Below are 12,500 nucleotides of genomic sequence, written 5' to 3'. Positions count from 1 at the left end.
TAGATTAAAACTGAGGCAAAAATTGAATCCCATTAATATTACCAGTAAATAAAAACACATTATTTTTTGGTTCAGGGAGCTTTAATAATAAGAGGCATCATAAAGAGAGAAATCAAAACTGGATTGTACATTCACCAGATTGTTCAATACAAAAGCCAACAAAATTAGCCCATATTGATGTGACAAGCAAGAAGAAATATATTAAGTTTCCAGCTCACAACATTCCACTACAAGGTATCATTGGAAAACCGAGTCAATTTTGATATCAGTCAGATCCCGATTAAATGAGGGCAATCCCACAGGCCTGGTCCCTGCAGGAGAGGAAAATGGATTTATTTATTGCAGCGGGGCCTGGGTGGGCAGGGCTGCCAGGCTCGGGGTGGGCACCACAGCCGCTGCCACCTCTGGGGCAGCAAAACCCAGGACAGGGATTTTTTAATGTCTGCAGTGATATTGAGGTCTTCATGTTTGAAATGATGCTGTGGGTCAGCCTGGATAATGAGGACTGTCTGTGCTTGTCATGGAAGGGGACATGTTCCAGGGATATAAATATGCATTTCCAAGGCTGCTCCAGGGAAAGAAAAAAAAGAACTTGGTCCAGGAGAGAGATTTCCTAATATCCATACCTTAAAAACGTGATACTAAGCAAACAAACTGAAAACCAAATATTTCTTATAGCAAATATTTCTTCTATTTCTTCTGCTGGCTGGGGGCAGAGCGAGAGCTGCAAATGGAGAGTGAGGTTCAGTGAATAAGTCAGCATTGAAGGAAATATGATAATATTAACAACAATATGGACTATATTAGTAACAATAGTAGTAGTAGTAGTAATAATAATAATAATAATAATAATAATAATAATAATAATAATAATAATAATATTACAGTGTACTTTTTAAGGGCTAGGGTGCAATATTTGAATCAGGCATTCCCTAAGCAAATGGAAAGTGCCCTGTTGAGTGACCTAACGAGGCTCCACGCCGGTTTCCAGAGCAGCTCGTGCCCTGCTCTCCCAGGAAGGGCAGAGAATTACAGGCTGTGAGGAGGCAGGAGCACCCTGCTGCCTGCACAGCCTCCTTGCCAGTGGAACCTGGTAATTGTGCTGGAGCCCGGCCTCCTCCCTTTGCCTCCAATCCTGAAATGTTAATTTTCATCTCTGATTAAGCTGCAGACCAGTCGAGGCTCCTTTTATTAAGTCAGGCAGACTCCTACCTGCTTCCCGAGGGCTAAATTTGGCTGGCAAAGCCATTGTAATATTGTGTAATTAATTTGCCAGTCAAATAATTTCTGCAGGGCTCTAATTTACTTATCTGTCTGCAACACTAATGAATCTCCCAGCTCAGTACTTTAATCATGTTTTCTGCCTTTTTATCTCCTTTTTTAACTCCAACTTTCCTAATTGTTTACTATGGGCTCGTCTGTCACCTGCATTTTGGGGCTGTGTTTGTTCTCACAACAAAAGGCAGCCAAGCATGGGGACTCTGTAGTTCTCCTTCATGGCTGGGAGCTGCTGAAAGCCTTCCTTGCTTTATTCTTCAATTCCAACAAGCCAGAGAGCTGAGTCAGTAAAAATCAAGATGTAAAATTCCAGGAGAAAAAGCCATTTGTGTTTGGAGGACTCAAGGTGGTAACTTCATTCCAGCTCGTGTAACCTGTGTGCAGAACTTCCTAAAGGTGATTCTGAGCACTCTATTCCCTGATTAGTGCCAGTGGGAAATATGTTCCAAAATATGGGGATATGACACCTGAGGACACCATTGCAGGGTGGCCATGGTGGTGGGTTGATGCTTGGACTCGATTATCTGAAAGCTCTTTTTCAAATTTAATGATGCTTTGATTCTTTGAAATGTAACATTGGCAGGTTTTTTACTTGTTTAACTTTGCAAATCACAAGTCTGTAGTGATTTTTTGTTTTTCTGACAAATTTATTACACAAAATACTGCAGTAAGTGGCACATTCCTGTAGTGTTAAGTACTTCAGTGTTGTTCCAACACACTAACTCTGATGTTTGTCACTTCACAGATTTCCTGGTCTCTAACGGGAATGTTTTGTGAAGGAGAAGAGGGATGCTCAATAAAAGATAAATAATCATACAGAATCCCAGAATCCCTGAGGTTGGAAGAGCCCTCCAGGATCACAGAGTCCCAGCTGTGCCCATGCCCACCCTGTCCCCAGCCCTGAGTGCCACCTCCAGAATTGCTGGGACACCCCCAGGGATGGGCACTGCAAACCTCCCTGGGCAGCTCCAGTCCCTGAGCCCCCTTTGCATGGGGAAATTCCTGCTGGGCCCACCCTGAGCTGCCCTGGGCCGGCCTGAGGCCGCTCCCTCTGCTCCTGTCCCTGTTCCTGGGTGATCCCAAATCCCCCTGGCTGTGCCCTCCTGGCAGGAGCTGTGCAGAGCCACGAGGGCCCCTGAGCCTCCTTTGCTCCAGGCTGAGAGGCTGGAATTGAGGCTGGAATTCTGCACCCCCTCATTTGGATACCCAAACAAATGAATGATACGGCCATGCGACGAAAGAAAAAGAATCTGATGTATTTAAGTGTAAATGCTGGTGCCAGGTGGGCTCAGGTGTTACGGAGGTGTCAGACACACCTGGCAGCAGAGACCTGCAGCTCTGGCGTTGCTCCAGGGCTGGATCCATCACACCAATCCTCCTCACCTGTTTGTTTTGCACCACTGGGCTTTGCTGCTGCGTTCTACTGAACAGAGCACTGGTTTCCAGAGGGAACTTTGAGTGTAAACATTTAATCCTGGGAACAAGTGCTGTGGGAGGAAGCTGTGCTGGAAGGAAACACGGACTTGTCCATCTGTCCCCTCAGAGGCCTGCTGTGATCCCTGCTCCCATGCAGCCCGGGGGCTTTGGAGCAGAGCTCCTGTAGGCTCCACTAGCATGCAGAAGAGTCACTGGAAAACAGCGAGTTTGTGCTTGGAAAAAAACGAGTTTATGCTTGGAAAACTCGAGTTTGTGCGTGTATCTGACGAGAACTGACGAAAAATCCGAAACTTGAGTAGATCAAAGCAAAGCCCATCCCCAGGGCCTCCCTGAAAGGCTGAGGTCCCCTCCCGAGGTAGCAGGAATGAGTTAATCCCACCAAGGAATGCGGAGGGGCTGCCAGATAACAGAGTGACATTGTTTTTCCCTGATGTCAGCACACAAACCCAAACACAAAGAGGTGAATGTAGTCCTTGGAGGCAGCTGAATGTGGAGCTTGTGCCGGCGTCCGGCCCGCATTGAAACCAGATGACAAAGTGTTTCCTGGAAGCAGGGGCTGGCTCCGGCCAGCTGGGCAGGAGCAGGGATGGGCCCTGGTGGTGGGGAAGGTCAGGGGTGTGCCATGGTGGGGAGGTCAGGGATGGGAATGTCCTGCAGCAGGACAGGGCCCCATCTGCTCCCTGCTGTTTGTTAACGTGCTGTGCTAGGGCTGGGGCTGCACCCACAATGCACATCCATCCATTGTGACAGTGCTCACAGGGGTCCCAGGACGAGGGGAGAGATGAGGATCTGACTCCGTGTTTCAGAAGGCTTGATTTATTATTTTATGATATATATTATATTAAAACTATACTAAAAAGAATAGAAGAAAGGATTTCATCAGAAGGCTGGCTAAGAATAGAGAAAGAAAGAATTATAACAAAGGTTTGTGGCTCGGCTCTCTGTCCGAGCCAGCTGACTGTGATTGGCCATTTATTAGAAACAACCACATGAGACCAATCACAGAGGCACCTGTTGCATCCCACAGCAGCAGATAACCATTGTTTGCATTTTGTTCCTGAGGCCTTTCAGCTTCTCAGGAGGAAAAATCCTAAGGAAAGGATTTTTCAGAAAATATCATGGCTACAATCCATGGGCATTTTATTTTCCTTCTCGGTCACTTTATGGCAGCTTATTTTCTCCCGTAGCATCCTCGTGCTGTGTCTTGCCTGAATAATTCACCTTTTCTGTGTTTGGTAGGTGATGCGGTCTAGAGGATAGTTAGACCAGGCTGGAAGAGAAGCCGTGTTTCACTTCAATATAGGCAGCACTTGTATTGCTGCCACAGGGACAGGAATGAAACACTTGCTGATAGGCTCTGGATGTGGAGCCACTCTTCTCAGCACACAGAATGGGCTCTGCCTCCATCCACCTCCCGGAGGGGACGTTCCACAACTGGGTGACTGTCCATCACAGCTGACAAATCCATAACATCATAGTAATATCTGTATTGTTCATTTTTGGCCATTCTGAACTCTACAGGAAAGTAAACAAAAGGAGAAGAAACTGAAGAGAAAGATTTAAATTGCTTGGTGTTTTTATTGCAAGGTTGGTATTAGCACCCTTGGCTCAGCCTGGTGAGGAGCCACGGCCACTCTGCACCTTAGGTTACACACAAACCAGAGTTTGGGTGTTGATTAGGAAAACCAGGTCCAGTAACTCCTAGAAAGCAGCTTCTTAAAATCTGGCTGGAGGAAAGTCAAACTGTAAGTGCTGTTTTCTGACAAGATGGAAACACCTGAGTGGCCAATGGATGTCAGAATGGCAATGGCTGGGTGTGGAAGGGCCCTGAGGGATTGGTATTGCTGCTTGTGAGAGAATAAATTAAATTAATTTATTTAATAAATTAAATATAGTATCCAGTATTCCTCGCTGTGAGGGAGGTGAGGCCCTGGCACAGAGCAGCTGTGGCTGCCCTGGATCCCCGGCAGTGCCCCAGGCCAGGCTGGACATTGGGGCTGGGGCACCTGGGGCAGGGGAAGGTGTTCCTGCCATGGCAGGGTGGATGGGATGGCATTTAGGGTTTCACACCTGCATGGGATGGCATTTAGGGTTTCACACGGACATTGGGTCTGCCCCAGGCCCGGGGCTCTGCCTGCGGCTCCCCGCACACGGACGGGCCGCTGACGCCCCCGGAGCTCCGTGTCTTGGTCCCAGGACTCCGTGTCTGTGTCCCGGGACTCCGTGGCCGTGTCCCGGTGCCTCCGGCGGGGCTCTGTTGCTGTGTCCCGGTGCGGGCGGAGCGCGGTGCCGGCAGAGGGAGTTGTGTGGGGACGGAACGGGGCAGCACCAGCACCGGCACAGGCCGCGGCCTGCCCTCCATTTGGGGGCGCCTGGCGGGAGCCTTTCACAGCCGGGGATGTAGCTCAGTGGTAGAGCGCGCGCTTCGCATGTGTGAGGTCCCGGGTTCAATCCCCGGCATCTCCAGGCGCTTCTTTTTTTCATTCTTTTTTTTTTTTTTCCCGTCTCTCCGCGCGGCCGCTGGTTCCGCCACGCCAAGCCAGCACCGCGCCTCCGACACGGCCCGGCCCGGCCCGGCATCGCTGTATCGCTTCCTCCCGCCCGGGAGCCCCGAGGGGAAAATCAAAGCTCGGCGGCCACAAAACGCGGCGGCTCCTCAGCCGGCAAAAAAAAAGGGGAGTTGCATTGGCCGGGAATCGAACCCGGGCCTCCCGCGTGGCAGGCGAGAATTCTACCACTGAACCACCAATGCACGCTTGGAAAAGCTCCCCCGCCCCTGGCTGAACCAGCTCACCCAGCGCACCGACGGCATCGGCAGCATCGCACCCACCTGCTTCATTCTCGTCCTCAGCCCCACGCTGCTCTGCTCAGCCATCATTTCCAGCGAAAAAAAAGTTTTGAAAAAGTCAGCACTAGCCGTTATACATTGTTCCTCTAAAGGATTTAAAAAATCCTGGCAAAGTGTATACTGCACCCACCATACACACCACAGAGTCTGGCCTGACTTGCTTTTGGTCTTGTTCATCTCTCACAGATGCAAGACGTCACTAATGATTATTTTTGTGATAATTTTAAAAACTTTTTTTTTTTCCTCAGTATATTCTTTGAAAACTTGTTTCGTTTCTAAGCATTCTGTTTGTAGCAGAGATAAACTAATAAGCAAGGAGTGATTTAATGGAAGAACTTCAGGAGATTACAGGTGAAGGTTTCCAAGATTCTTTACCCCAAGCACTATGGTTGGAGTCGATCTTAAGGGTCTTCTCCAATCTAAACGGTGCTGTGATCATTCTTTACATGTAAAAGCTTTCAGATCAAGTCATAAATGTCTATTTTTGTTCCTTTTCCACCCTGGAAGGACTTTGCCAGGGGAGGCCAATGGTTAAGGGCTCAGAGGCTCAGCTGACCCACAAGGGAGTCATCAGAGTGTGCTCACGATGGTCTCTGTGACTTGCCAGGTGATGACATTTCAGCACACTGTGCCTGTGTGTGATGTCAGCAGTGAGTCCCAGATTGTGCTGTGACATGGCCATGCTGTGTCCCAAAATAAACGCTCAGTTTGCCTTGGACACGCTCCCACAAACAGCCACACGTGAGCCAGAGTCCAAGGAAAAGCTGCAATGAGTGCTTCACATCAAGGGAACATGGAGGTTTACGTACAAAAGTGCTGGAGAACACTGCCTGGGCAGGAGGAACAGGTCACAAGCAAGGTCAGCACAGGTCAGAAGCAAGCAGGTGTTCTCTGGTTCAACCTTCTGGCACTGCAGGTTCTGTTCCAGCGTCCTGTGCTTGGATGTGCATGAACACCACAAGGTAACAACCCAGTACAGCTCCCTTTCCTTCTCAGCTTCCGCTGCCAGAAGGCAACATAATAAAAACTGTAAGTAATAATTATCACTTAGGCTGTGGCTTATGGTTGGATTAGTCAGCCTAGCAAAACAGTTTTCTCAGACAAGGCCAGGACCAAAACCCTCCAAGCATTCAGGTAGAAGACATTCATACTGAGAAGCCCTAACTCCCCATTTTACTGTGTCTGGGAGTCAGCCATGCAGAGGCTTCCCCTCCTTCTGTTCTCCACCTCCTCTCATTGCTGGTGAGCTGGGGCTGTGCCAGGCAGGGGCACCTGGCAACATCTGTGCCCAGCAGCTGTGCCCAGCAGCGTGCCCTCAGAGAGGGCAAGGAGCCAGATAACCGGGGCTGGCTGGGGCTGGAGAAGCCCTGTGAGATCATGGGTCCAAGGGGTCACCCAGCGCTGGCAGGGCACCTCTGCTCCCTGTCCCCAGGTGCCCCTGTGCTCTGTGGGGCAGGCAGAGCAGAACGTGCTGTCTGCGCCACAGTTTGGAGAATTATTGCACAGGGGTCCCACAGTGATACAGACTTTGCACTACCTGTTCTCAGAGCAGAAATGGGACCTGTCCTTGCACTCTAACAGCTCACAGAACAGTTTCTCATGTCCCCTGGACTGTTCTGCAAACGCTCAGAACATCTGGGAATGTTGGCTGACATCCTGCAGGGAATTCTGTCACCAGGAGGAGTGTGGGACTCCCAGGCCTCCCTGGGGCCCAAATGTCACCCCATAACATTCTCTGGGAATCTGCTCCCAAGCTGTGTGAGCCAGGCTCACTCTTGGCTTCCCTCAGAACTGGCTGGGAGTAGGGAGGTGCTGAACGGGGCAGAAATGGACACCTGCAATATGAGAAATGGTGCTCCAGGCCTCAGAACTGCTGAAAATCTCACAGGGTCAGTTCAGCTGAGTAGGAATCAGAACCCTACTCCAACAGAACAAGGAGCTGTACGGGGTTCCTTGCCTCAGCTGTCACAATGGCTGGGAGAAGGTTCCCTGCCAAGCTGCAGCGCAGAGGGATCTGTTCTGTGTGCCCCATGGACACAGCACTGTGGCAGCAAGCCCAGAGCAGGTGACAGAGCTGCTGAGGGGACTGGGGCTGCCCTGTGAGCCTGAGAAAGCTGGGTTTGGTCAGCCTGGAGGGGAGCAGGCTCTGGGGACACCCCAACCCCTAACCCTAAACCCTAAACCCTGAGGGACACCTCACAGACCCTTCCAGTGTCTGAAGGGGGGTACAGCAGAGCCAGAGAGGGACCCTTCACCAGGAGCTGCAGGGAGAGGGCAATGGGGAATGGCTTCACACTGACAGGGGAAATTTAGGTTGGATATGTGGAATAAATCCTTCCCTGTGAGGGTGGGCAGGCCCTGGCACTGCTCAGGTTCCCAGAGCAGCTGTGGCTGCCCCTGGATCCCTGGCAGTGCCCAAGGCCAGGCTGGACAGGGCCTGGAGCAGCCTGGGACAGTGGAAGTGTCCCTGCTTCTGGCTGAGGCCTGGCAGGGCAGAGCCCAGGAGCTTCAGGTGTTTTTGCTGACTCTGCTGTGCCCCTCTGAGGAGGATGCTGCAGCTCAGGGCCACCCGCAGCCTCTCTCCCCAAGCTCAGCTGGTGCACTGTGACAGGAACAAGGCTGGGTTGATAGGCAGCAGTAAATCTGCTCAAATCAAGACTAAAAGTGCAGGTGTGGCTGACCTGGGGTGTGGCAGGGGTATCGCTGCTTCCCTCCTGCCTGCTGCCTTGGACACGTGCTCCCCTGTCTCATGGAGGGACTGTGCAGTCAGCCCATATAAAATGGGTGTGCACTGATCTTTGTCCTGGCACAGGAAAATGGGAAGTGTGACAGCACAGCTGTACCTGTACCGCTGGCTCTGCTCCACCTCCTCACGTGGAGCTCTATTAAACCATGGACATCCTGAAGGAGCAGCTGAGGGAGCTGGGAAGGGGCTCAGCCTGGAGAAAAGGGGGATCAGGGGGGACTTTGTGGCTCTGCAAAAATCCCTGACAGGAGGGGACAGCCAGGGGGATTTGGGATCATCCCAGGGAACAGGGACAGGAGCAGAGGGAATGGCCTCAGGCTGGCACAGGGAAGCTCAGGGTGGACAGCAGGTTGAGAGTTTTTAGAAATTCAGGAAGAATTTCTTCACAAAAGAGTGGTCAGGCCTTGGCAGGGGCTGCCCAGGGAGGTTTGGAGTGCCCATCCCTGGAGGTGTCCCAGGAATTCCTGGAGGTGGCACTCAGAGCTCTGGGCTGGGGACAGGGTGGGATTGGGCACAGCTGGGACTCCATGGTCTTGGAGGCTTTTTCCAACCTTAGGGATTCTGTGATTCTGTAAACGGAGATCTTAGAAATAAAGCCCAATGGGTAAATCAGAGCACCGTGAAAGACAGCAAACCTCTGTGTAGGAACAGCTGGTGTTTCACTAACTCACACACCAGGCAAGCCCAGTCAAGACTTCCAAGGCACTGAAGATACCAAGAGGCCTTGCAAAATGGCTTCTCAAAGCCTCTCCATAAAGGTTTCCCAGGCGTGTTCCTGCCTCCTCTTGTGGAGTGCAGAGAAACTGCTCCATCCCCAGTGAGTTCTCCCCTGAGTGGAGCACACGCACATCAACTCGATTTTAACAGGTCACGGAATGAGCCGGGCATTTAAAAATATCCACCTACCCAAAAGGACAAATGAATCCGTACTGTGGAGCCCTCAGCAAAGATGGTTGGAACAAAACAAACAAAACAATCCTGGTAATCTTTTAGGGGAGACTTATAATGTAGAACAACTTGTCAGTGTGGGTTAAAGTTTTAAGGCCTAGCAATTTTGACAGCGTCCCTTTGAGCACAGCGAGCGCGCGGGGACGAGCAGGACAGCAAAAGGTCACTTGGTCACACATATCTGCTGCCTCTCTGAAGTTTAGCTCAAGACCCACCAGGCACGTCCCAATTAATTATTTAAATCTGCAGGGAGAAATATTTCAGTAGATGAAAAAGCATAATCTGAAATTCCGGGCAAGGTACAGGATGGCTGGTGTGGTCAAAATGGTGCTGAGGGAAAATGGGGCGAGATATCCCTGCCACTCCCACCCAGGAATGCTGATTGCTCCAGATACCAGCCTCTCAGGGATTTTCCAATATCCTTTCTTGTTCAATGGAATCGTTCTGGATCACAAAAGGTCACTGAAACCAAATTGACAATGATACATGTGGTTATTTAAAATAACTTTTCCTGGCACAATTATTGATGATGTTGCTGGCAATCTGCAAGTTCCTTATAAATGCATGGACACCCTGAAACTGTTCATCCCAGATCCTGCCTAAAGTGTCCCAAAGGAAAGCCACCAGGCAGGCAATGCCAGGGAAATGGGCATTGGAAGCAAACAGGAGACTCAAATCTTGGATTTAGTCATTACAGGATGCCAGGCTGGGAATTTTAAAAAATCTTTGTATATGTCTTTGAACAGGTTTTCTAAGCTTCTCCTAATCAATTCAATGGAGAAAATACCTGGATAAACAGCAGACATGTACAGTTACCAGGGCTGGTTTTCATCTGTCATTGTCTGAGGGAAAAAAATAATACAGCACAAATTCTGAAGAGCCTTTTGCCTTGCTTTTGCTGAATACAGTTTCTCACTCCAGCACATGTACAGAAAATAAATTTAATAGGCTTTTTTCCTATATTTCCTGCCACAACAAAGCTCCTTAAACGTTTAAAGAGAAAATAACTACTCTTGACTAGTGCAAGCAGTCTTGCTTTCTAAAAGATACTGCTCTTCTTCTTTTCTTTACCAATGAATTTGTGCTGTCCATCAGACCTAGCTGGGCCATTTGCCCCAGAAAAACACGGATGCTCCACATCCCTTCCTTCCATTCCCTCCTGTGCTGCCATTGCAGGTAGAGGCCAATTAATTACAGTGTTTGTTCTGCCACCAATAACGTGACCCGTGACCTTATTCTTTTAAAGCTGCAATTTCTGCATTTGTTTCTGCAGCTCAGCCCTGGTGCGGGATCTCGATTGGACAGCCAACAATCAGACATAATTACAGTGCTAACACACCAGAACAGGAAAAGCAGCCCCTTTCTCCCCTCAGAGCGCTGGATTTATCCGCTGCAGGGCAGGGGAGCACCTGAGCAGCAGCAGCAGCACCAGCAGCAGCACCAGCAGCAGCAGCAGCAGCAGCACCAGCACTACTAGCACATGCTGCTGGGCACTAAACTGAGCCTGGGGAAAGCCTCGGGCTGTACTGCAGTGACACCCGACACCCCGGCCCGACATGGGGATGATTTCACACCTAACCACAGCCACCACCAGCCACTTGCATTTCCCATCGGCAGGACCTGCCCTGGATCCTGCTGGGAAAATCCCAGCAGTGCAATTCTGCTTCTGTTTCTGTCCCTTTGTCTCAGCTCTCCTGCCACTGTCACCACCCTTGCTCCTCACAAAGACATTTTCCTCAAGACAGATTAGCAGAAAACATATTTGTGAACGGATGAACAGATTTTCTTCTTATGATACATAACTTTGGCATGCAGTCAGGAAACGGTGATGATCTTTTTCCCCATCTTCCCTTGCTAATGAAGAGAAAGTGCCTCTGGGGCTGAGGACAAAAGGTGAACTCTCCCTGCACACAATTTACACCTGCTGAGCACATGATTTCGGGCATCTGAAATTCCTGTCTTGGCAGGTGTCCCGGGGACCAAGCCACACGCACGGAGACTTGCTCTGGAGGTAATATTTTCATCCAGGCATTAAATAAAAAACAGACTTGAGAGGGATGAATTTTGCAATACTTTCAGGCATCTCATTTTTTTACTTAACCTTGTAAAACTCTTTCACTCTTCAAACTTATGCAGCCCAATGTTAAACAATCAGTAACTAAGATAAAAAGACGGCAGTAGTTGAACAGAAGCCCAAAGTAGGGGAGAGAGCAGCCCATCCCTGTTTTTTGGTAGCTGCACTGTAAAGATGGAGACAACCTCTCCTGGAAAGTGAGATTGCTTGGGAAATGTGATCCTTATGAAGTTTTCACTTTCCCTTTATGAGGAGAGTAGTACAACGCTCTCATTTTCTACCCCCTTCAAGATTTTGCAGGTTGGAAAAAGCTCATGAGACACAGCAGTGCTGGGGTGCAGAAAATGCTCACTTGGAAACTGGCCATAGATACATTTTGCACTCATAAACTGCCTTCTATCAATCAAAATTTGTCATACATGAACACTAATAGTCCAGCATGTGGGTAGACAACCACTTTGAGAGGCGGGAGGAAAGGGGATTCTCCTAGCTCTAACAAATATTTGTTAAGAGATGGATGAAACAACATCTAGTGCCATGTTGGAACATATATACCGGGTAGGCATCCACATCCAGAACTTGGGTTGGGTCATGATGAAATTATTTGCCAGAAAAAGCATTTTAATCCTTTTTTTTTTTTAAATTTTATTTGTATCCCAATTATTCTTCCTTTGTGCTCCAAACACCACACACCCTAAAACCATACCCTTAGAAAACAATGAATCATCGTCTGGTCTTTTCCCTTTTCTTTTCAATTCCTTCTCTTCAGCTGACAGTTTCTAAGCCAGGGTATCTTCTAATTCCAGCTGCCACTCGAGATCTTAGCTCCTTTTAAGAGCACTAATGTTCCTGGGATAAACACGGCTCCCATCACCAGTGACTGAATATCACTGACTTTGCAGAACTCACGAAATCCAATCCTTGCAGTTGTTTACTGACTGGAAATGACACCCAGACAGCTGAAGACCCCGATCAGCTGCGCGGGCGGCGGAGCCGGGCCCCACGCGTGGGCCGCAGGCCTCCAGTACCGCCTCCGGTACCGCCACGGGCGCGGCCCCGGGGAGGGGCCGCCATGGGCGGCGACCCCCATCACGCAAGGCCGGGGATGAGGAGGCCGCGGCGGGCCCCTCCCCGCGGGCCCAGGCCGCAGCGGCGGCGCTCCCGCGGCC

General features: G+C 49.8%; 2 non-coding genes across 2 annotated transcripts; one reads left to right on the top strand and one right to left on the bottom strand.

Moving 5' to 3' along the window:
• The first annotated feature begins 5,109 nt into the window (after positions 1-5,109).
• Positions 5,110-5,181, top strand: TRNAA-CGC (transfer RNA alanine (anticodon CGC)). Its single transcript has one exon. It is a non-coding gene; the product is annotated as a tRNA-Ala (tRNA).
• Positions 5,182-5,396: 215 nt separating this feature from the next.
• TRNAG-GCC (transfer RNA glycine (anticodon GCC)) lies at positions 5,397-5,467 on the bottom strand. The gene has a single exon. It is a non-coding gene; the product is annotated as a tRNA-Gly (tRNA).
• Positions 5,468-12,500: the final 7,033 nt, after the last annotated feature.

The sequence above is a fragment of the Zonotrichia leucophrys genome, chromosome 7, assembly GCF_028769735.1.
Source record: "Zonotrichia leucophrys gambelii isolate GWCS_2022_RI chromosome 7, RI_Zleu_2.0, whole genome shotgun sequence".
Taxonomy (NCBI): Eukaryota; Metazoa; Chordata; class Aves; order Passeriformes; family Passerellidae; genus Zonotrichia; species Zonotrichia leucophrys.
This window is presented reverse-complemented; position numbering and strand designations above follow the sequence as displayed.